Here is a 23,246-nt window from a genome sequence, read left to right as displayed (position 1 = left end):
ATTGTGCCGAAAAGATTTCTTGATAAGTGAATATATCTTTCGTTGTTTTTCGCGTGTGCTTTAACTTTATTGCCACCTTTGCGTGAACAATCCTCGGTTTAACAATGTCGAGTAAATAAGTAAAATTATTTCCAAATCTACGCGATTAAATTTTTCAAAAATAATCCTAGTAGAACAACTTTATTGCAGCAATATTGGCTAACAATATATATCCAATTTTATGTTGGGTAGCGACTAATCTTTCATGTTGGTACTATATTGTAAAGTAAACTTTCTCTCTTTTTGAGCTAATATTGGCAGTGCACTTGCATTTTGTCAACCAATATTAGCTGTACATTGGGAAATATTGGCCAAGATCCCAATACAACCAATATTCAGCCAACATGTTGCCAAGATATTGTGCTACTAGGGAACTTTTATATAACTTTATCTATATCGTACGTTAATTAGTATTGTAAAATATTGCCGATAAATATATTTAATCCACATTGCCACAACATTAATCAACGCTCAACACGCGGACAAATGGAACGTCGGAGAAACTCGGTCTTCTAAAACGGAAAAGCGGATAACGGGGCGGATAATTCTCGTGCGGACTGGTTTTTTTGACGATGTTTTCGACGGCGCAATTTACTTAGGTCAATAAGAAGCTATTACCTCTCGCATGGCGGCTCTATGAGCCCATTGGCCTCAGCGCGCGGCCAGAGTTCCTTTCACAATTTCTCCCTCTGACCGACCCACAGGATACGTGGGCGAAAAAATATTAAGTTCCCTCTATATAGCCGCGCGCGAAGGCTAGCCTTTGACATTTCATATGATGCAGTGCTTACCCAGACCTCGAGGAACTGGCGTAATGGGCGTCGCGTTTATTTCCGGAGCGTTTACGTGCGCTGCAATATTTTGCTCTCGCGGATCCGACTGATTTTCCGACGAAGCATCGGATAAAATGTATTTCACGGAAAATCATCTCTCGCGTCGCGCGCGTTTTCTAAAAACGTAAGACGGTGGACGGAGGAAAAGGGTCTTCCGATTTTGCAGCGAGGTGAGGATTCTATCAAAACGACGGTACAAAAGAGGCTTTCAGGTATTCCGGAATAGTTAGATCTCTCTTCTCCCTTTTCACTCGTCTACTTCTCGACGAGCTACGTTGCCTCATTATTATATAATATCGAAAAAAAAATATCTCATTAACATCATTTTCGTTCACTTTTAGATACTTCCTCGTGACCTACTTGCGTGCAATTAAGAAATTAAACTTTTCCTTTACACTCGCTTTTTTCAAAAAATTCATAACCAGGAGGATATATCGATCGGTCCGGCTTTGAGAATTCAGGTGATTTAACGCATGCTGCACATGCACATGCGGTTCTAATTGCCTTATTATCTAAAGCCACACGTGGCGTATATCCTAATCCCACGTTATTTCCCAGAAATAACGAGCGGATTTAACGCATCAATTACTCGACGTTTCGCCGCCCGCAAAATTCGCGGGCTCCCCAACCGACAACTACGTCACTGACGAGAGAGGGGTGCAGTTTCCCGGACGTACGTTCGTCCATAGGATGGTTTTTAGGGGAAAATTCAACAGCGGGGAGGCGCAAGGGAGAGGGAAGTGACAGACCGAGAGGAATCCTGCGCGAAGGTGGAGTCCCAGAATCTTCCAAAAAAGAAACGGAAGAAAGCGTGACAGAGAACGGGCGAGTGAGATAGAAACGAAATGGTCGGGGGGTGACGTAGGGAAAGGTGTGAGAGGGGAAAAGGAGAAGGAAAAGGAGAAGAAGGAGGAAGTGGAGGAGGAGCGAGAGAGAGAGAGAGAGAGAGAGAGAGAGAGAGAGAGAGAAAGGAAAGGAGGCGAATGAAAGCATGAACGGGGCGTGAGAGAGAGCGAGGTTCCAAGAGCATCCTCGTTTAACGCAAGGAACAGGGACCCCGGCGGCGTGGTGGCAGGATCGACGACGGGGGTGGCGGAGAGAGAGAAGGCGGCCGCGGGGGTGGGTTTCGTACGGCCAAGGCAGTGGAGCCGCGGACAGTCGCCTCGACGCTACCATCTCTCTCAGTTGCTCCACGGTTTCCGGACTGGGCGGACTGGCCAGGCAGGTTAGTGAATCCAATTCTCGTTCATTCACCACCAGCCAGCGCGTCGTCGTCCCTCCGTCGCACCCGTCGTCCCTTCCGATCTCTATTTCCGCGCACACCCACTCTTTCTCTCTCACTCTTTGATTCGCCGTTACACTCGCGTTTCACGTGTCGTTCTACCGGCGACCGCGACCGTTTTTCCCTAGATTTTTAATAAGTTTTCCAGAATAATAGAAAAGACACGAGACTACGTGCTGCGGGATTAGTTCTACAGAGATAGTTCACGAGACGAGCTGGAGGGCGAGGGCGAGGCATCGCGAAGCCTCCGAATGTCACAACTGACGTGCGTCTCGCGCCGCGTTCCTCGCTGATTAATGAGAATTAGGCGTTCGCGCTCTCTCGGTGACACACAACCTGTTATGCCACCGTTGCACCAGAAGAGGCTGCGACGCCGACGTACGGAGAAGGACGTCGGGATTCTGCCGACGAGAAGGAATTGTTCTAATGAGACTGTCGGAATTAGAGCGGGAGAATTAGAATGAAGGCGTAGTCTCCGCGAGACGCGAAATGTCATGCGGGAGAATGAGTGACAAATGACGGATATAACTTTTCGATAGACGAGTTCATCGATCGGGCCGATTGTACAAGGTGACTTTTTTTTAAGGAAATTAAAATTCTCTATCGTATGAAATTACTGGAATAAAGTCTAATCTATAATTACCTCGCGATTATGAAGATAATAATGTCGGAAAACTTTTCAAACCGATGCTTTGAGAGATTATCGTTATTATTAATTGAATTAATCGAATAAAGTTGTCACATATGTTATAAAATTAAAAACATGTTGTAAAAATATAAATATAAAAATATAAACGACAGATTCTACGAGAAGCAGAGAATGCGAATTAAATCAGGAAAGAGAAAGAGAGAGATTACAAAATTGACAAATAAAAATGTAGAAGCACCGAGAGAGATCTTGTCGCAAATATATTGCATGCAGTGACAACGAGCCGTCCTAGATTTGCTAGGGTTCAAGATTCGTTTTCCCACTCAGATAATACCAAGCGTAACCTTGAACAAGAATAGAATATTTTATGATTAACACACCGCAGGAGTTACTACATCCACATATGAATGGTCATAAAACCCTTATTGCCCCATTCGGGTCGGTCGAAAGTAGGTCAGGTTCCGAAATTGGAAGCCGTCGATCGGCGAAAAATGTCGGGGCGATTTTTAACATATGGCATCCCACGCAGAGGCGATGATATTCCGGTAGGCTATCGCGCGTTTCCAGACAATACGCACGTCCCAAATCGGGACATATGACGTCTGTAAGACATCTTAATGACATCTTTAAGATGTCATATGTCCCGATTTGGGACATTATATTCACTGGATTGTTCGCAAGCGCCACATCGCTATTCATACCGTCGTGAAAAAAATACACATCCTCGCTTTTATTCGCCATCCTGCGGGAAAAGAAGTCCTGCAAGAAAACGCGGCTGCGCGAATCGCGTTGGACCCGATTAGGTTCCATCACGCGCGAAACATCGATGGGTTTTGCATTCTAATTACGTGCCTTGACTGTCGGCCATTAATCACGGCTTAACTTTGCTAAACTGCGTTAATACACGGCGTCGTAATGAATAAACACGAGGCACAAACGCGATAATATCCTCGCGTTAGTCTAATGTGAGCTGACAACATTTGCAAAATGTCAGCCGCGCACGAATGACGCATTTTGCGTAACTCTACTCTAGCGAGCTATCTGATTGCGTTTCGATTAATCGTGTACGAAATTGTACAAATATTAATAGACAGCGAGGTAGCGATAGATAATTGAAATGCGATCGTAATTTAGTAGAAATTAATTTAGCGGAAACTATTACGGTGATGCATTATAATTGGTTTTGCAGTCAATATTGAGGATTTTACTACTACAATCTTTTTATATTTTATATAGTCGATAAGTTCTTTATTATTTCATTACGTGTCTTTATAGTGCTTGCGTACGCGTATGGGAAAAGAAACTAATTAAACTAATTGTAGTACATGCAAAAAAACCCATAAAATAAAAGCTTTTAATAATGAGAAAAATAAAATTTTGCAAATATGCGAAAGCCGAATTAAGCAGTTTTAGTGAAAGAATTATAAATATTCTGCAATCTGCGTCGTGCAACGCTGCATATTTACAAGCAACAAATAATTCAGGGTTGGATGTACCTGTCGGATTCGAATCTCACTTGTTGCAACCCTTCCATTTCGACGCACTCGCGTGAAAAGGGCTTTCGAGAAAGATCGCGTCATTTTTCGTCCTTCTAACAAATCGGCTTAGCGCTTTTTCGTTATTTCCCTGTCGAAACTCGAATGATTTATGAACCGTGCCAGAAACGTAATTCCCACGGAACCATGATCGAACATGATGCGTTTTCACAGATAGAGGAGGAGATCGTTACGATGATTTGCGTAACGGAGATTTCTCAACTCTTAAATAAATGGATCATTCACGCTATTTTTATCGTGACGTAACACCTTGTCAATAATATAGGAACCGTAGAATTGTTTTTATTCGAATATTATTTCTCAAACTTGAATAAATCAATATTATTCAAAAGTCATCAATCGCCGACACGGTAAAAGGTACCCGAGCAAAAAAATAGATTATTTTAACTATAACTTTCTATTTTAACTATGGTTAACTATAGCTTTATATTTAATATAACATTTAACTATAACTTTATATTTGATCTATAACTATAACAACATCTGCCCACAATTTATCATTATCAATATTATGTAATAAAAATGCAAAAAATGTTGCATTATTAATTTGTTATAAAGTAGGGAAAAGTAAAAAATTTATTATGCAGTAATTATAACTTGTACATATATTAAAATTATATGATGTACATAAATACAGAATATATATAATTATATATATATAAACTATGAATAAATAAGTTAATTGAGAATATCATTTCACGAGAAAAAAATGTTCTGACTAATTAAAACTTCTATATACCAACGACATATTGATTTAAAAGTCTATACCAACGTGCAATAATACTAAAAAAAACACAAGAGAAAAGATAAAAATTTTTTCATTGCAAACGCAAAAAAAACGACAGAGTTAATAAATCAATTACGGTAACTTGAAATCAAAGGCAAATTAGAAAAGTTATTTCAAAGATAATTTTTAATCAGAAAACAATTTACATTTAATTTGCAATAGATATGCTTCCAATATCAAACAATTAAATCATCTACGCAATATCTGATTATCCAAAATAAGAGATGGTTTTATCTAAAACCTGTTGCATTTAAATAATTCGGTAAATAGAAGGTACTCGCCTTCGGCTCGTGCGTCCACTCCGCACCCGTGTCCAATTCTCAACTTCCCGCACTTGTTACACAAATAACTATAGTGAGTCGTTAACGCAACGATTTCAAATTTTTTGAATAGAAATGCGAATAAAATCTGATGCGCGAAAATGAAAAAACGAACGAGGGGACAAAATCTAGAGGTGTGCGATTGTGCTGGCGCGCGAGGGCGCGTGAAGATTTACGATCGAATCGTATATTCGCGGCATTTACCATTATCTCTTTTATATTGACGCGCTGTTTAGCACATTTATCATCCAGAACCGTCACGTCGGGTCGTAGGAATCCTTTTATTGCATACGATGGCGTACTGATACGGTAAAAAAGCCGCGCTAAGATAAAATCGGGTGTCATAAACTGTTGGACCCTCTCTGCTTTATATAAGATTTGTTTTTTAATTTTTTTCGAATTTTGAATTTTTGTCTGATCGCGGGTAAGAGATTTTATTCCCCTCAAGTTTTTTTATCATCGTTTGCGTTCACACGAGAGAGAAAAAGAAAGCCAATAATATTTTCATTGTTAGTAGTTTTAAAACTGTTAAATACTTACCTATAGTATTTAATAGTATATTTAAATATATATAATTTAATAATATATTTAATATATAGATATGGACTAGTAACTTAATATAATAGAACATCTAAGAATAATTTAATAGTATATTTAAAGTATAGTAGGTATTTATAGTATTTAAAATTGTTAAACACTATAAAAAACACAAAAGGAGAAAACACAAAGGAGGTAGATTTTTATATAAATGTTTTACTAATGGTAATATTTCAGTGAGAATATAATGGTTGAATAAACGTAACTTATTACAAAAATTGAATGTAACATTTAAGGTATAAATGCTTATTATAATGTTTATTAAATATTCCTTTTTTTACTACAGACAATATATTGTGTTGTATACTTTTTTAAGAGATTAAAAGAAATAATTTCACTGTTTCTTTATACAGCAATCGATCCCACACAAAAAACGACAATCATAAATCTTTGTGCATAAAATGTCAAAGTCGAGTACGCAGGTGCGTCAAATGCGCATTTTTATTCTTTACTCGTTATAATCCAGGAAATATCACTAATTTAATGAAAATCCGTAACATTCATTCCACAAACGTTGCTCGTAGTTACTAATTTTTCATTTTTAACTGCTTTTTTAATCAACAATCCTTTATATCTGAATAAAAGTAGAGGAATATATCTAAATAGAGAAATATGGAGGGAAATAGAGAAATCTGTTGATCTGTCTCTCCTGTAAACGTAGCTTTATATAACATACACGTCAGAGCAAATTTATCTTGCCTTCATCTCTAGATGTCCCTGGCAATAATTTGAAAATTCCAAATCTCCCCTTAAACACGAGGGATTTGACAACAGACTAAAATTTTCTCGATTCTTTCTTCCGGTTCTAAAGTGTTCTAATGTGTTTATTTTATTTCGAACAGTTTGATCGGTATTTAAACTTAAATTAAAATTGAACATTGTTATACGATCAAATACAGGTAGAGTAAAAAATAAGTTGCTTTGGAAAAATAAATTATCAGTTCTTTGCTACGCAAACCAATAAATTTTTAAATCCACTATTTTTCTGTATTTAGTGGATGATACCTATTGGATATATTACGGACAAATAAGAAATTTATTGTTTATCTCTCAAAGTTGTAAGCTAGTTTTTGGGCTACATAAATTTCTATCCGGTAAAATAATTAAATAAAAGATGATCTGCTCACCGCAAGTCAATAAGCGAGTGCTGTACGACCGCGAAGGCTATACGTGTCACATACACCAAACGGCTAGTGTCATTGTAACAATAAAAGGAGAACAAGATAGATTGCCTTTAACACACGGTAGGGGAACAAATACGGCGAGTCCGTCGCGCGTGGCTTACGAAGTACTACTTGACTTTAGGCTCGCGTAGACCGCAGCCTGGAAATAGCTACCTTTGAATTGTCACCGGGAAATAATTTGCCTTATACAACTTCAGCATATGTACCGTCGGGAGTTCCTGAGAAAGAGAGAGAGAACTCTCTAAGGCTAACAAATTACCGGTTGAATGGCAAATACCTTTTGCGAATGCGGCTGCAAACTAGTGCATCGCCGTGGTGGCGATTAATCTTCAATGGTAACGAATGGATGACGGATGCGCAACGGATGAATGCATGAGATTCGAACGATATAATAATTTTATTCCCGTGCAATTCATTATTTCCGCTAACATTACCAATAATCGAATTAACTCAATTGCGAAATAAAATGCAATTCATCTCTAGTTAAAAATTAATTTATAACAGCTTCTACGCGTCGCATTCCCAAGCAACTGTAAATTAGCATGCTAATATACGATGTGACTAAATCGATAAATTTAACAATAAGCGTAAGAAATTATGAAAAGCACGTGCGGCGTGCGAGCTTTTCATTCGCGTGTTAATTTTCCATTGATGCACGTATTCTGTTTTACATGCACGCTTGTGAATCGTTGAATAATTCATTTAGACCGTTTCTCTGCGTTTGATTAAGCACCCGCGGTGATAGGAGATGCATTTTCCCGGCCTTGTACGACAGCATTGACATGACAATGTATCTGAGATATTGGTTGCGGTTTCTTATTGTTTCCACGTATATGTCGTGTATATATATATTCCATCGCTTCTTGATTAAATACGTTGCAAATAAATAGCGAACGTGATGCGCATCGCATTTTACTCGTGTTCGTAGAAATTCCGATGTAAATGACATAGTTTAACGTTCCCACGAACCACATTAAATTAATCGATTTAATTATTTACTAGAATTTAACCCTTAAACTACACACTACCTATTTGAGACATAAACTACACACTGGGTCATTTTGACCCAGCGCTACTTTGCGTAATTATCACAAACGGGGGATTGATTCTTTTTGGCTGAAATTAAAAGGGTGCATTCTTGCAACACTCAAAATGAATGTCAGATTGTTTGTAAAAGGTTATTAATAAAGCTTTATGGTTCAAAAATTCAAAATATGGTTTATAAACCAAAAAATTGCTATTTTTTACGAAATATTCAATAACTTTCTAAATTTTCAATATTTTTACGTGAAAATTTAACTGCATACTCTCTGGATTATATACTTTAAGGTAAAAATACGCGCGAAAGCTGACATTTCAAAAAAGGTATTTATTTGGAAAACCGAAAGCAATATAAATCGGTAGCACATTCGCTTCAAGATTCGTTAATGAACGATTTGTTTTCGATGGATAGGGCATGGAAACAATTCGAACTATAGTAAATAGACAAAACAATGTTAAAAAATATTAATCATACCATTATATAAAACCCGACTGTTTGTCTCTGTCCGTCCGTCTGTCCGCGAACTACTCATTCGTTAGTGGACCAAATTTTTACCAAAGGTATATGAAATAGGGGTAGAATTTTCCGGGGAGTGCAATGATGTGGTTAATTTTTCGTTACCGATCTTTTTGAAAACCGGTTCCGAAATTTGCCCTCGATTGTACGACACACTGAGAAAAAAATGTTGTTAATTTGACTAAACTCGTTTAGTTGTAGTGATTTGTTTAATGCAAATATTAATATATTTAAATCAAATATACGTGAGTAATATCAGGAAATTCTGAATCTATTTAAATATAATATTTTTTGAATTAACAAATGTTAGCTTGACAGCCCGTGACCGCTGCATTTAGTTGAATCAAATAATATTTCTTTGAATCAACATTTTTTTTTTTAGTGCATCTATGTATAATTCAGTGTTATTATTAATAAACAACTGATTAAAAAAATTTCAGAGCATATTTAAACGTTTACTTACACTTTAATTGTTCGAAAGAAGCTCAAAAAGACTGAAAAAAAAATCACCCCCAAAATGCGTAAACTACACACTGGGTCAAAATGACCCGTGATTTTCGGAACGTTTGACGCGGACGGCAGCCAGACACAGCCGGACGCCGGCTGACTTACAACGACTGTACCGCTATCTAGAGAGAGGTTAAAACTACCAAGATATGGCGCGACAGATCCCGATTTCAGCGTTTCAGTGGTAGATAATGCGACACAATTTTTTTACTGGGTCATTTTGACCCAGTGTGTAGTTTAAGGGTTAAACGCGCGAAGGGAAGGGAGATGAGTGCAGCAAATTATAATATTTATGTCGTTGATCAAATAATACCGTTTGTGTCGAACGTTTTATATTATTTTCTGTCATCAATCGAGATTGATAAAAAAAAAATCCATGATAAAAAATACTTTTGCTCTCTAAATTTAAAAGAATTAAAGATAAATATGAATAATGTAAATGTTTATTTAAAGCATTATGCGTTATTTGAAGAAACGGAGAAAAAATCGAAAATGGATATCACTCGCGCGCTGGTACAAATATATTAAATATTATTGTATATAAAAAGAATAAAAGAAGATATATAATATTGAAGTAAAGGAAGCAGAAGGGCTTCAAGTGCTTTTGTAAGAGAAACTCGAAGTTCTGGCGTAGCAGAGCAGACATTTCATTTTCTCCAAGCGGCTTCTGTTAACTCTCCGATAAAGTTCGAACAGCCATTTTGGACGGTAATTGCTACGGTTTGTTTACCAAAGGCGATCCCGGATGAATCGTCCGAATGAAGGATCGATCCTGGCGGAATGGGTAAAAAGGCACCGCAATATTCTCGCCCTCGCGCGCTTATCCCTCGTCAAGATGTCAGCCGATTCCCATTTATGCGGAATAAGAGTCGACGAAGGATGCCTGTAAGTAATGTAAGTCTGGCTGTACAAAAAAAATTTCACGTAACGTAAAGCTTTGAGAGAAGTGTTTTCTCATGATTTTCTTTGTCGACTTTAATTGCTCCGTAAGGTAGGATATCAAAGGCAATTACCGCGAATAATTACACGATGATAATATTATTAGAATATTATTAGGGTAGGTACTAGGTACCTACTAGGTAGTCCAACAATGAACCATGTAAATTTCAGAGGCTTATATCTCTCTCAATTATTGAGTTGGAGATCTGTGTTTTTGCATACAGTTCATGAATTTAGTTGGCTACATACTGTATAAGATGACTTATAAGTCATTTTTAAAAAGCCACAATTTCAATTTTTTAAAACTATGTCAAATGGTTCATTGTGTACAGGTGTGTGCCATTATTAACAATAAACCACATGTTTTATACAGTGAATTGTTAGTGTTATTTTTGTTTTACTATGTTTTAAAATGTTTATTTAGGGAAGATATAATTATAAGACATGATAAGTAAGATTAGGATAGTATGACTTTAAATTAAAGCTAACTTAATTATATATGTTATGTTTTCATTATTTGAAGCTTTCAATCAAAATTATTATTTTTAATCAGACTTTTTCTTACTTAGATTATTATTTATTGTAACAACTAGTCAGTTTAATAAGACTTATAACACAAATAACTGTAGTAAAGAACAAAATGGTTTATTGTAGACATATAACATTTTTTATGATAATCTTCAAAAAATACGGTAAAATAATGTAATAGAAGAAAGTTGCTTACAGAATTATAAAGCCAAATATACACACAAAATTATAGAATAAGGAAAAAAATAATAGATATAACAACAAAAACATGAAAAATACGTAAAACTTACGAAAAAAAACTTAGTTTTTCACCCAAAAATCACAAAATGTGGTCTCAAACGGCCGTCTTTCGCGCGATTTGCCAGGAGCCGAAGAGGGGTTCAAATGCGAATCGTTGCATGACAACAAGCACAATCTATATAGCAACACTACATATATGAAATATTGCAATGGTTCATAGTGTACTGGTTCATTGATGGACTACCTACCCTATATATTTTTCCATAAAATATTATTAAGATATTATGATAATGTTAGGATATTAGGATATTAGGATATTATTATAATCCTAAATTTATAGCAGGCGGTAAATTAATCAACAAAATACGAAGAAAAGTTTCGTAAAATTATGTTGATTATTGTTACATGTTTCCGCAAAGAGTGAGCAAACTTACGGCAATTAGCGTTTCTCCTCGCGACCTAATTTGACGGTAGCGGATATCGCGCATCTAGCTGTCGTCGACAAGTAAAACTGATGGGAGTATCGCGCGGATGAATTTACAACGGTTACACTTCAATTACGTGCATGCCCGACTCTCAGTGTATTTATACACGCCGGATTGAGCGAAGTGATGCAAAATGTATTAAAACGGCTTGTACGCTGTTTATCATGAAAAATCCGGAGTTTTTCCAGCGAATTGCTCTCTCTCTCTTTCTTTCTTTTTTTTTTCCATTTATTTATTTATTTATTTTTTCCATGACAACGTCACCTTTCATGACCAGCGCATTTCCGCTCTACAAATATAATTTACATGCAAGCCGGAATAAAAACTTGTTTTCATTCAACTAAATCGTCTTCCGAAGTACCTAAATCCGTTTTTCTCCGTAAAGCTCGAAGCGCACGTAATATATATTCAGAATACTCGTCATTAATAATTTCGACATGTATATTCTTTTCTCGTGATACTATTCAATTATTATGTTACTTTAAATAGAATCACGTGATATTTGAGGAAGCTAATGACGCGAAGCGAACAAGAAAAGTCTCTATAGAGATCATTTATTTGCATAATAGAAAAAAATGTCAAATTATATATCGACCAAGAAATCGTACTATACGAGTCTCCAGTTCGCGGAGAGCCAAAATATCGATTTTATTCACTTTTGCTTACACGCGGGACTTCCATTTCTGCGAAACAGGAAAAATTGAAAAGTACGGAAGTGCTTTTCGTTCTATTGCTCGAAGAATCGATTTATCCGCCAAGCGTTCGTATATTTCTAGTGTAATTCAGATAATCGAACTTTCTCGCAAGTTCACCATCTCTCGCCGCGATTTTATGTATCTCGTATGGGTGGATCGGTTCTCGTCGGCTGATTTTTCTCGCGAATCTTCAATAGCGTTGCGCACCGATGGCACGCAGCCGGCTATGGAATTGTCGAGCGGATCGACATGTGTAACGGTGCAGATGCAAAGCTTGAATATGCATAGACCGTTCCCCGATATACATGCTGTTCCTTTGCGAATATATCTACTGGCGAAAACACATGTTGCTCAGCTCGACTCGGCCGCCACCGCGGCTTAATAATAAATCACAGTATCGAATAATAAATTGCGCATCGCTGCAGCCACGAGAATTCGATCAACCGTCGTATTTGAATAAGGTAATGTTTCTTAAAATAATTATATCAACAACGGAGACACTTAAGGAAGTTACAAAAGAATAGTCTTAACTCTCAAACCGATACAGAGTTTTTGCACCATGCATATACGTGTCTATTTTAAATAAATTGTAAACCATGTCCATAATACATTTTGTCTTTCGTCAGATCACGTGTTATTGTTTATACATTAAATATTTATTAGCTTTTATATTTCTTACTTTATATATTAAATATTTATTATGTGTTATTTCTTACTTTTTTGACCTACATTTTTTCAATTTATTTTACCGATGTTTGACTTAAAACATGCCCCTGCTTGTAATACCGAATCATATCAGTGTTGTGCGTCGTGTCGACAAGATCTCCGGATCTCATTGTACAGATTATACTTTTACCAGACGTTTATACCATACTTTTATATTTCTTTATCTGACTTATTGCGATGTATTCGTTCTCCAGACTACTTGGTGAGTTATCTTAGAATTGTTTAAATAAACCCTATTGTAACATCTTTTAATTTATACTTTTACAGATATGGATCTTTTAGTCTTATTATGTTTCTGTGAAATTTCCAATCAATAAACTCACTATGTTGTAAAGGAGAATAGTGTATTATTATATACTTTTTAATATTATACCGCTGAAGATGGCTCAAATTGGAGCCGAAACGTACGGATGGATGTAATTGAACAATAAATCAGTGATATTGATACTACGCAGTAAGAACCGCGTATGACCCTTACAGCCTCTTCCAATTTATATACTTAGGAAGTATTCTGGTTTGAAAGGTCGTAAAAAAAGGATTTTTTAGGAATTTTTTGAAGTTAAACGAAGAAACCGAATAACGTTCAACTTTACATGTTCTTTTAAGCCTTATAAGAATATATTTTTATTTTCTCACAAGGGAACGTTTTAAACCGTTTCCTCGGCGACTTTTTACGGATATGTAGAGTAGGGAAAAATAACAGACACGTATTTTTCTTTTATCGGTTTCGAAGCATGTTTAGGGGTTGAAACAACGCCTCGAAAGAAATTCCATATATTTGATTACGAGTGAATATCTCTGAAACCGTGAGGTACACGAAAAAATGTTTTAGAGAAAAAAGTTACGATATTAAGTGATCTCTGCAATCATGTAATTGAATTTTTTTGCAAAATAGAATATTTTTGCAAAAATAACATTAAAGAGGTATGTTGAAAAATATGACCTTTTTTTCAATCTAAATACACGATTATAGAGATCATTTAATATCGTAGCCTTTTTGTCTAAAACATTTTTTACATACTTCACGGTTTCAGAGATATTCACTCGTAATCAAATATATAAAATTTCTATTGAGGGGTTGTTTCGAGAACCCCCAAACATGCTTCGAAGCCATTAAAAGAAATACATGTCTGTTGTTTTCAAACGTTTCCTTGTAAGGGAACACTACAAAAACGCTCTTTTTTGTTATACTAGACACTACAGACGCGCGCTTCGCGCGCGCTATTAGCTTTAACATTATGCTATTACTATTACACTATTAACTCCTTGATACACACAACTGTTAAAATATACAATAACAGCTGCAAATGAAGTAAGCGCAGCAAGAGAACCAATCGGCATCGCGGAAAAGTGACAACAATACCTACGACATGCCCTTTTTAGAAGAAGACTAGACACTACAGACGCGCGCTTCGCGCGCGCTATTTAGCTTTAACATTATGCTATTATATAATAATCGCGACACGACGCGGGACGATTAACCTCGCGACACGACGCGAGCTGTCACATCATGACACACACGACGCACTACACGCACGAAACTCGCCACACTCCGCGATGACAGTCCCTCACGGGATGAAGCAAGCTACGGCGCGGCAATCAATCGAGATAACCAATCGGCATCGCGGAAAAGAGGCTTCAATTTTTCGATACAAACGAAATTCATTCAGTTAACACGCCTTTTTTAAAAGTGGACTAGACACTACAGACGCGCGCGCTTCGCGCGCGCCATTTAGCTTTAACATTATGCTATTGTATAATAATCGCGACACGACGCGGGACGATTAACCTCGCGACACGACGCGAGCTGTCACATCATGACACACACGACGCACTATACACGCACGAAACTCGCCACACTCCGCGATGACAGTCCCTCACGGGATGAAGCAAGCTACGCGGCGCGGCAATCAATTGAGATAGCCAATCGGCATCGCGGAAAAGAGGCTTCAATTTTACGATACAAACAAAATTCACTCAGGTAACACGCCTTTTTTATAAATGGAAACTAGACACTACAGACGCGCGTGCTTCGCGCGCGCCATTTAGCTTTAACATTATGCTATTGTATAATAATCGCGACACGACGCGGGACGATTAACCTCGCGACACGACGCGAGCTGTCACATCATGACACACACGACGCACTACACGCACGAAACTCGCCACACTCCGCGATGACAGTCCCTCACGGGATGAAGCAAGCTACGCGGCGCGGCAATCAATCGAGATAGCCAATCGGCATCGCGGAAAAGGAGGCTTCAATTTTACGATACAAACGAAATTCACTCAGGTAACACGCCTTTTTTAAAAGTGGATCCTGGTCATTAGAAGCTCGCAAAAAACGGTAGAACTAAACCAATATTCTGGACAAAATAGCGGCTTTTTTATTAAAAATATTACAATTTTTCCTCAATATTTTGTTAGTATTTTATTTAAAGAAACTAATAAACATTTAATGTTTATTCTAGTTCAGACGATAGCTACACTTCTCCTGAATAGGAAAATTTTTTGTTTTTGCGTTTTAAATAACTATAGAACAGCTAGAATTATTTACACTGTCCATATGCGTTCTTTTTGCGAGTGATCCGGATATAACATAAAAAAGAAGAGCGTTTTTATTACTCAGAAAATGAAAATATTTTCTTAAAATAAGGTTAAAAGAACATGTTTAATGCTATTCACTTTTTTCATTGACCTACAAAATTCTTTCATTTTACCTATAAAAAATTCCTAAAAAATACCTTTCAAATTAGAATACTCCCTTAAAAACGTACAATAAAGCGTCAGTTTTCCAAAGAAAAATTTATATATCAAAAATAAAAAAAAATCTTTCTATGTGATCGTTCTGTTACTATATTCATACAGAATATACCACAGCAATGCTGTGTATAATGAAATGCTGAAAATCCATTCAAATTTTTTGCGAAAAGACAGCTTTCAATCTTTACCCAACGTATATGTGTAGTTAATTTAATAGTTCTGTGTTTCATGTAATTTAAGGTAAATATACATTGTTAGATCTGTAAGCTAATATTTGCAAAATAAACTGCATAATATCCAGATAAATTAATATTGCAATATACTATATTAATCTTACTTATATACATATCTAATTGTGATAAAAATTTAAGTAGGGGAGACCGGGGCAAAGTCGTCACCAAGGCGAAGTCGTTATTACAATTATCTCGAAATCTATATGTTGTGTGAATTAATATTGTAAACGCTACTTATGGTGCTCAACGCTACTTATGGTTGGGTGTGACCAACGAACGAAGTTTAGTGAGATTATACGCCATGTTGTGATTTTTATTAAGACAAACGTGTTTTCGGAGATCAAAAGTGAAATTTCTTGCGCGTCGAAAATTTTTAATATTTCAAATATTTTCTCTCCGAATCTCGAGATAAATTATTCTGAAGAGTAATGCATGCTGAACACAAATCCAGTAAAGTTTTTTTATTTTTGTTGATTTCTAATATTTCATGAGCGATCAAACTTAAAATCAGTGTCCGGGGTGAAGTCGTCACCAAACCACCGGGGCGAACTCGTCACTGTGACGACTTTATCCCGGTGGTTTCACTCTATTTTTCGTTGCAAATGCGTCATTGTATTTCTCAATTGCAAGAAAATAGTACGCACGTACCATTGCAAAACGACTCGCGTCGACAAGAAACAATTCAGGAAGGCAGTTCTTGCGGTGAAAAAAGATAAAATTAAAACAAAATAAGACAAAGTAAGACAAAATTAAGACAAAAGATAAAATAAAGACAAAATCCCGAGAACTACGTTGAACGACTGGCTGAAGAAGAATAATGATGAAACAGTACACTTGGATGACGTGGCCGTACGATATCATGGAGACTTCGGTCGAAAATCAAAGTCAAGGAAGCAGCAGTGGTCGGATTCCGACGAGGATTTGGATAATATGTCCTGCGTGTGCTCAGAGATGACAGAGAACAGAGCTAACGAGAAACAAATGCATTTCGTGCGAGCGTAGAGTACATAAGTGCGTGCGCTTTTCTTGTAATTTTCCGCCATTGTGTTTTTAACTAATGTTTCCATTTTTTTTATTAAAAAATAATTAATATAAAATGTATTTTATCATTTTTCATGATCGGAATTATGAATTTTTATTTAAAATGCAGTTCAAGAATGAAGTGACGACTCCGCCCCGGCAATTTTGACATTTCAATTTTTGCACCTTTGTCGTTTTTACTCTATACCGGTTGAACAAAGCGACGTAGACCAAAAATGCCCGTATAAATTTTGTAACCAAGGGTTTACTCTTTACAACAGTATACCACATTTTATTAAAATTATTTGTTTTGTTGTTAAAAATCGGCACTAAAAAAATTGTGACGACGTCTCCCCTAGGACCACGCGTGCGGAATATATTTAGCGGTCACGTAGTGAAAGCACGTGTCACTCCGTTAAAGAGAACCAAATCCTGATAAAACCCGATAATGAACGTACAGCGGCATACATGCCGTGCCTCACTATACGAGAAATTATGTATCCAGTAATGGATAGGTGAATTTCACGTGTTATGAATGTAAATGCGGGACAATGCGAGATCTCTCCGCAAAAGTGCAATAACGTACAGCGGCTCGCTGGTGTAATCCGATTGCATTTCAATAGCGATACACGTCCGTAATAATCACGCGGTGCACGGACGTGAAAGAAATGTGCAGTCTCGGAAAAAAAAGAAATTAAAATCTCGTTAATCCTCAATGTCCTATAAAATGATTATTATTTGCAAAATGTGCAAAATAAAGCGCGCCGTTATAATATTGTATTATTGGAATAAAGACTAAATTTTTAATTAAATATGAAACAGAACTGACTTTTGTGCAATCTGACTCGAATTTTAAATAGCTTTTTCCAAAGCTCATTCAATTGATTGTGTGTGTGCACGCGTGAGTGTGTTATATTACCTTCATTGTTATCGTCGTATTGTTTCGGTTTCAAAGCGTCGTGACCCGGCTTCTGCATATATCTGCATAGAAAGAACGGTTTTGCTGAAGTATCTAAAAATTTAGCTAGATACAGATCTGGAAATAATTTTGTTGCACCATCAAAATAATTATAGTAGGTCGCTAAAGTATGAGGATAATGCTATAAAAAATTTCAACGTTTTTAGCAATCAGTTTGAGTTTTCTACATAATTATTTCTTTCCGTTCTTTCCGTGTGGATCAGATATATGGGACCTACAATCTAACGCTCGTTCCTAACGGCACTATAAAGGGGTGTTTATGGCAAGATCAGTGAACCATACAAGGTGTTTCGTAAGTAAGTACAAAAAATTGAAGGGTATATTCTGTGGCTTATTTTAGGAAGAAAAGATCCTATAAACATATGTCCTAAACTACTTCGTTTTCAAAATACAGGGTGTCAAAGTTGTGAAAAAAAATATGAAAATTTTAAAAATCTGGAAAACTTTTAAAGATATTTTATTCAAATTTGGTATGCGTGCATGTGGTAAAATGCGTCACGGAATAAACAAATAAAATATTGCGGAATATATAAAAGCATAAAGATATATACTACCTTTAAAATCATATATTGCTTAAAGATGTTTAACATACTAAAGGAAAGAATAATATCATTAAAAAAATTATCTTTAAAAAAAAAGTTGTACCTTGGCGAGTACTGTGTCCTCGAAAAATTTCTTTGTTAAAGTAAAGTGGCATAATAGCTCACTGGGCAAAATACTCTCGGTAGGATGCCCCTTTCCTTCCGAGAGGTGGCGATCAAATAAAAACTGACGATTTTAATTAGATTTGAACTCGGATCTTTTACTAAAGCAGCGCACAACTCTCTGCGCCACGATCGCCACAATATGTGTATACATATATACCTACTGTAATATATTGTAATATATTAAAATTCGTACAATACCCACGCGCTGTAACATGCATTTGCATGTATAAGGGCTTACAAAAAATTTATTGTACTAAAAATAATCATAATAAAGATTTCTTCAGCTTTGATCTTGGAAGGTAAAAAAAAGTATGCCGTGCTCTTCTTTGTGTTTCTTATATTCTTTACAATACGTATAAAACTGGTTTTAGCACGTTTAGAATCGAAAAAACGATATTGTAAACTGCATTTCGCGGATTATTTAGCGAGACAATGCCAACACACGAGCGAGAGGAGATTATTATCATCCCTGTTTTGTGAATAATGAGAGCTTTATGCCACGGCGCCTGAATTCCCTCGGCGCGGGCGCTTCGCTTCAGCGCCGCGGAACAATGAGAGCTTCCGCGGCACGGCGCGCTGTTTCCGTCCACACTTTTCATCGCATCGATGCACATTCCATCATACTTCTCTGAATGCATCCTACGATCGGCCGGCCGATCGAACGAATCAACGTAACGCGCGCGGCTAAAATGCCGCGGAAGTACATATCGTAAAGCTAATTGTTCCTAATTGGATTTCATGCTTCCACCCACACATTTGTTCAATATTCGTGCTTATATCGAAACTATTCTAACTATTTTGCCGAAACAATGAGATACGATTACGTTGTTATAGTTCAGTTTGTTTTAGTCGCTGATAATATAATTGTAGGTATTGCACAAAATCCTAATACGATATTAAATTAAATATTATGATATTTTATTGGATTTGAAATTATGTTTATAGTTTTATTATTGAATTAATCCTGAAGCATTCGAAATAATTTTGTAGAGAATTTTAACAGCGAGATAAAAAATACGCAGTGTCAAAAATTATAATAAAAAGTATGAAATCGTCACCTTTAAATTTTGACACTTTTAACTATGGGTGAATAAATATAAATCTGCTGATTTTCTGGAAACTTATTTTAAAATATTATCGCTTATATGTTATTTTCTTGCCTTTTTCTATCACAATTCTAAATAGTTGACGTTAGATATTACGGACCCAATGTAATTTCCGGTACCTGAAGAGAAATGATTCCGGTATCAAGGGATTACCGGCGATCGCGCACGTGCACAATAACATCACACTGGAGAAAAATGAGCAAGGGAAAAAGGCAGAGACCTTCACATTTCAATGTCGAAGTTACCCGAGCAAATAACCGCTCGTTTCTGCAGAAATTGCTCGAACACGATATATCGGCCAGGTATCGGAAGAATCGAAACTGCCAGCCGAGCTCGCGTATATACCCTTTGCGACGAGTGTCCTCGGTATCCTTCGTGACTCGCAGAATTGCCGAAGCTTTACAAACGCTGAAGCAAGAACTCTCGTGTCGCAAGCTAAAAAAAGTTCCGCAAATTTCCGACTGGGATGCAATCAAACGGGAAAAACTCGGAGCTCCAGTTTGATTTATCGGTATTATTCCGAAAAGCAAGACTGATGCCACGGGGGAGAAACGGTTTCGATCCAATTTACATTTCGCCTCAAGCGAATTCGATCGGATTCTCTCGACAAGCGTTATTAAAGTACTTCAGCCTTCTCAAACTGGTTGCCACTCGACACGCGCTAGTGCTTAATTAATGCAAATGTGGCACAAACAGCTTGTTGCTCCACGTATTTGGCCTTTTGATGCATTCCCGATGGAAGCTCGAAGCTTCTTCACGCGCACGGTAAAGGCCATTGCACGTAACAAAGTTTTAGTCATAATCGTAAGGTTGTAAGAAAATAGACCAATCACAGTCGATTATTCTCCTCACGCTTGAAGAATAATCAAGTGTGATTGGTCTATTTTCTTACGGCCTTACGATTAAAACTAAAACTTTGTTACGTGCAATGGCCTTAAGATGCCGATGCGAAAAAATTTCGATTGTGTCGTCGGGGAAAAGATATCCTCTTTTCTTGTCACAGCCGGATTCATTATACCGTGCGAGGTAAAGTGCAATACGACGGTAATTAAGATTGTACAAAATTATCCCTCTGACGAGCCGTATAAGTAAAGTGCACTTCCCACCATCAAGCAACAACTTCTTGTTAGATAAGTTAATTATTTTTCTAACTTAACCAGATTTAATAGAAGAGTTAAATTTTATTAAATGGAACGTAAACCTGTAGAGAAGAGCGCTCTCTATTAATTTACGCATAAAAACTTACATACTTTAATATACTTTATGTACTAAGGTTACTTGTGAAATGCTAATGCATCAACATTCTAGACTTTGTAGCCTGCAGCTACGAGATCGCGTTTCTCTCATTTATTTTAAGAAATTGTTCGAAAAAAGCCCCGGTAACCATGCGCGTAATGGAATGCATGAATACATATCTACCGGATTGTATATCGACAATAGTATATATTGCCGAGTTTCGAGATTTTCCATTTTTCCTCGTGTGCGTATATACTATTTGTCTATGTGCGTTGTTTGACGCACGCTTGCCTGATCCCGCTCCACGGGCGAGCTTACAGCAGAAAACATTTCGACAGTTTGCCGAGTCTAACAATATATTGCTTTACTCGATTTCACGTTACCCAGTTTCATTATTATTTACAAATATGTACGCACTGCTACAAATACGAATTGCGAATTGTGAAATATTATATCTACTTTTCATATAACTCGACGAATAAAATAAAACTTGATAAATAGTTACGATACTTCACGATTGGAATTTACGTTAGAATAAATCCGAGAACTTTAAGCATTTTAGAAACTTGTGATTTTACGACTTTACGTGATATCTCTCGTAAAAGCTTTATATATTTTTGTGAGAAATTTCTTGCTGTCTTGCAATCTTAAAACCTTCTTTTCTCTCGTAAAGAAGAGTTTATAAATTGAAAATAATTGTTGCAATTACAACAAATGGTATGTCTTTCTTAAATGCCACAGTACCTAATTGTTCACATAGAGTAAATGAGTATAAATACTCGCTTCCAATTTCTAAGAGGCCACAAATCTCAACCTTAATTTCACGAATCATTTATTAAGGAAATTCTTAATGGAAGTATAATATAATTCAAATTTAAGTGGATATAAAAGACAAACTGTAAGCGTTAGCACTTTCCCAGCGCGGAGAAAAACATGCGCGTTAAAATACATATATGTGCACAAAAAAAAGAATAGGGTAACTCCGGTATTTACACCGCGCGGTGTTTTATGCCGCAGATGTCAGAAAAAATAGAAGGAATAAAGGTACTTGCTCGCAATTATTCTGTTATGTGGTTTTATGCCATATTAGTTTTATGTTGTAATTTCAGTTCTTTACTGTTAATATTAACGAAACTGTCGTGAGTTGAATCGATTTCTCAGCGTAGTAAGAAGCGCGATCTTGTGTTACGACCTACGTAAAATGATTACTGTAGGGAATGTAAAAGGTTTAATGGTTATTTCATTATACATAAGTGTAGAGGGATAGTAAATGATGGAGTACAACAAAATATCTTAAACAGGAGGGATATAAAAGATATTAAGTTAAACAAAAAATACATAGCATACAAAAAAAGTGCATAGCTCTTGTATTTTTTGTTTAACTTAATATCTTGTATATCCCTCCTGTTTAGGATATACGGTAAGTTAGCGTGCGGGATTTATGCCATAGTACAGACACTTTGTAAAACTCGAAATCTCCTATGTGTTCTTTTTCCTTCTTTTTTTAGATCGTATAACAATAATTTTTAATGCATCTATCGCTCTTCTATTTTCTTTTTTAAATTTTTCAGTTTTATAATTTGTTTATCATTCTTACATCTTAATAAACTTCTTACGCACATTTTATAACTTATTATGACATTTTATTGCCTTATTTATAAACATTATTTGTAATTTTTTATAAGGCGTATATTTCACCCATAAATGTCATATATTAACCCACCCTTCTGGGATATATGGCAAAAATGCAAGAGTTTCTAAAAGTTTTTTTAAATAAATACAAAAAATAAATATTTCATATTTCTATTTTTTTATAGTAGTGGACAGTATAAAGTTTTTATTAGTATAATTTATTTGCCTTAAACATAGTAAATACGATAAATTAAGTTTCCCTTAGCTGTGGCATATATACCGGAGTTACCCTATTTTTGATTTGAAAATATCTTTAGTTTCAACGTGAAAATCTTGCAGTGAGATTATATTGCGTTAAATGAAGAAAACTTGCTTGAATGAAGTCATTATATAGTTGAACCAAGAGAAAAATATTGAAATAAAAAGTTGAAATTCTTAGAATAAGATTATAGTCATCTTGTTTATATACGAAACAATCTATATCTTTTTATAAGAATTTTAACTTTTTATTTCAATATTTCTTTCTTGGTTGAACTATATAATGACTTCATTCAAGCAAGTTCTCTTCGTTTAACGCAATATAATCTCATTTCAAGATTTCCACGTTGAAACTAAAGATATTTTCACAAATCAAGAATATTTTTT

General features: G+C 36.1%; 1 protein-coding gene across 1 annotated transcript in view; it reads left to right on the top strand.

Annotated features, from left to right (window-relative positions):
• Nucleotides 1-1,991: 1,991 nt before the first annotated feature.
• The window catches only part of LOC139812149 (uncharacterized), a 37,104-nt gene continuing 15,849 nt past the window's right edge, over nt 1,992-23,246 (top strand). The window contains exon 1 of the mRNA XM_071776782.1: nt 1,992-2,097. The gene's annotated coding sequence lies outside the window, so the exon portion shown is untranslated. The remainder of the gene's footprint in view (nt 2,098-23,246) is intronic.

This window comes from Temnothorax longispinosus, chromosome 1 (genome assembly GCF_030848805.1).
Source record: "Temnothorax longispinosus isolate EJ_2023e chromosome 1, Tlon_JGU_v1, whole genome shotgun sequence".
NCBI lineage: Eukaryota > Metazoa > Arthropoda > Insecta > Hymenoptera > Formicidae > Temnothorax > Temnothorax longispinosus.
Note: the sequence above shows the minus strand (reverse complement) of the source record. Positions and strands in the feature narration are given on the sequence as shown.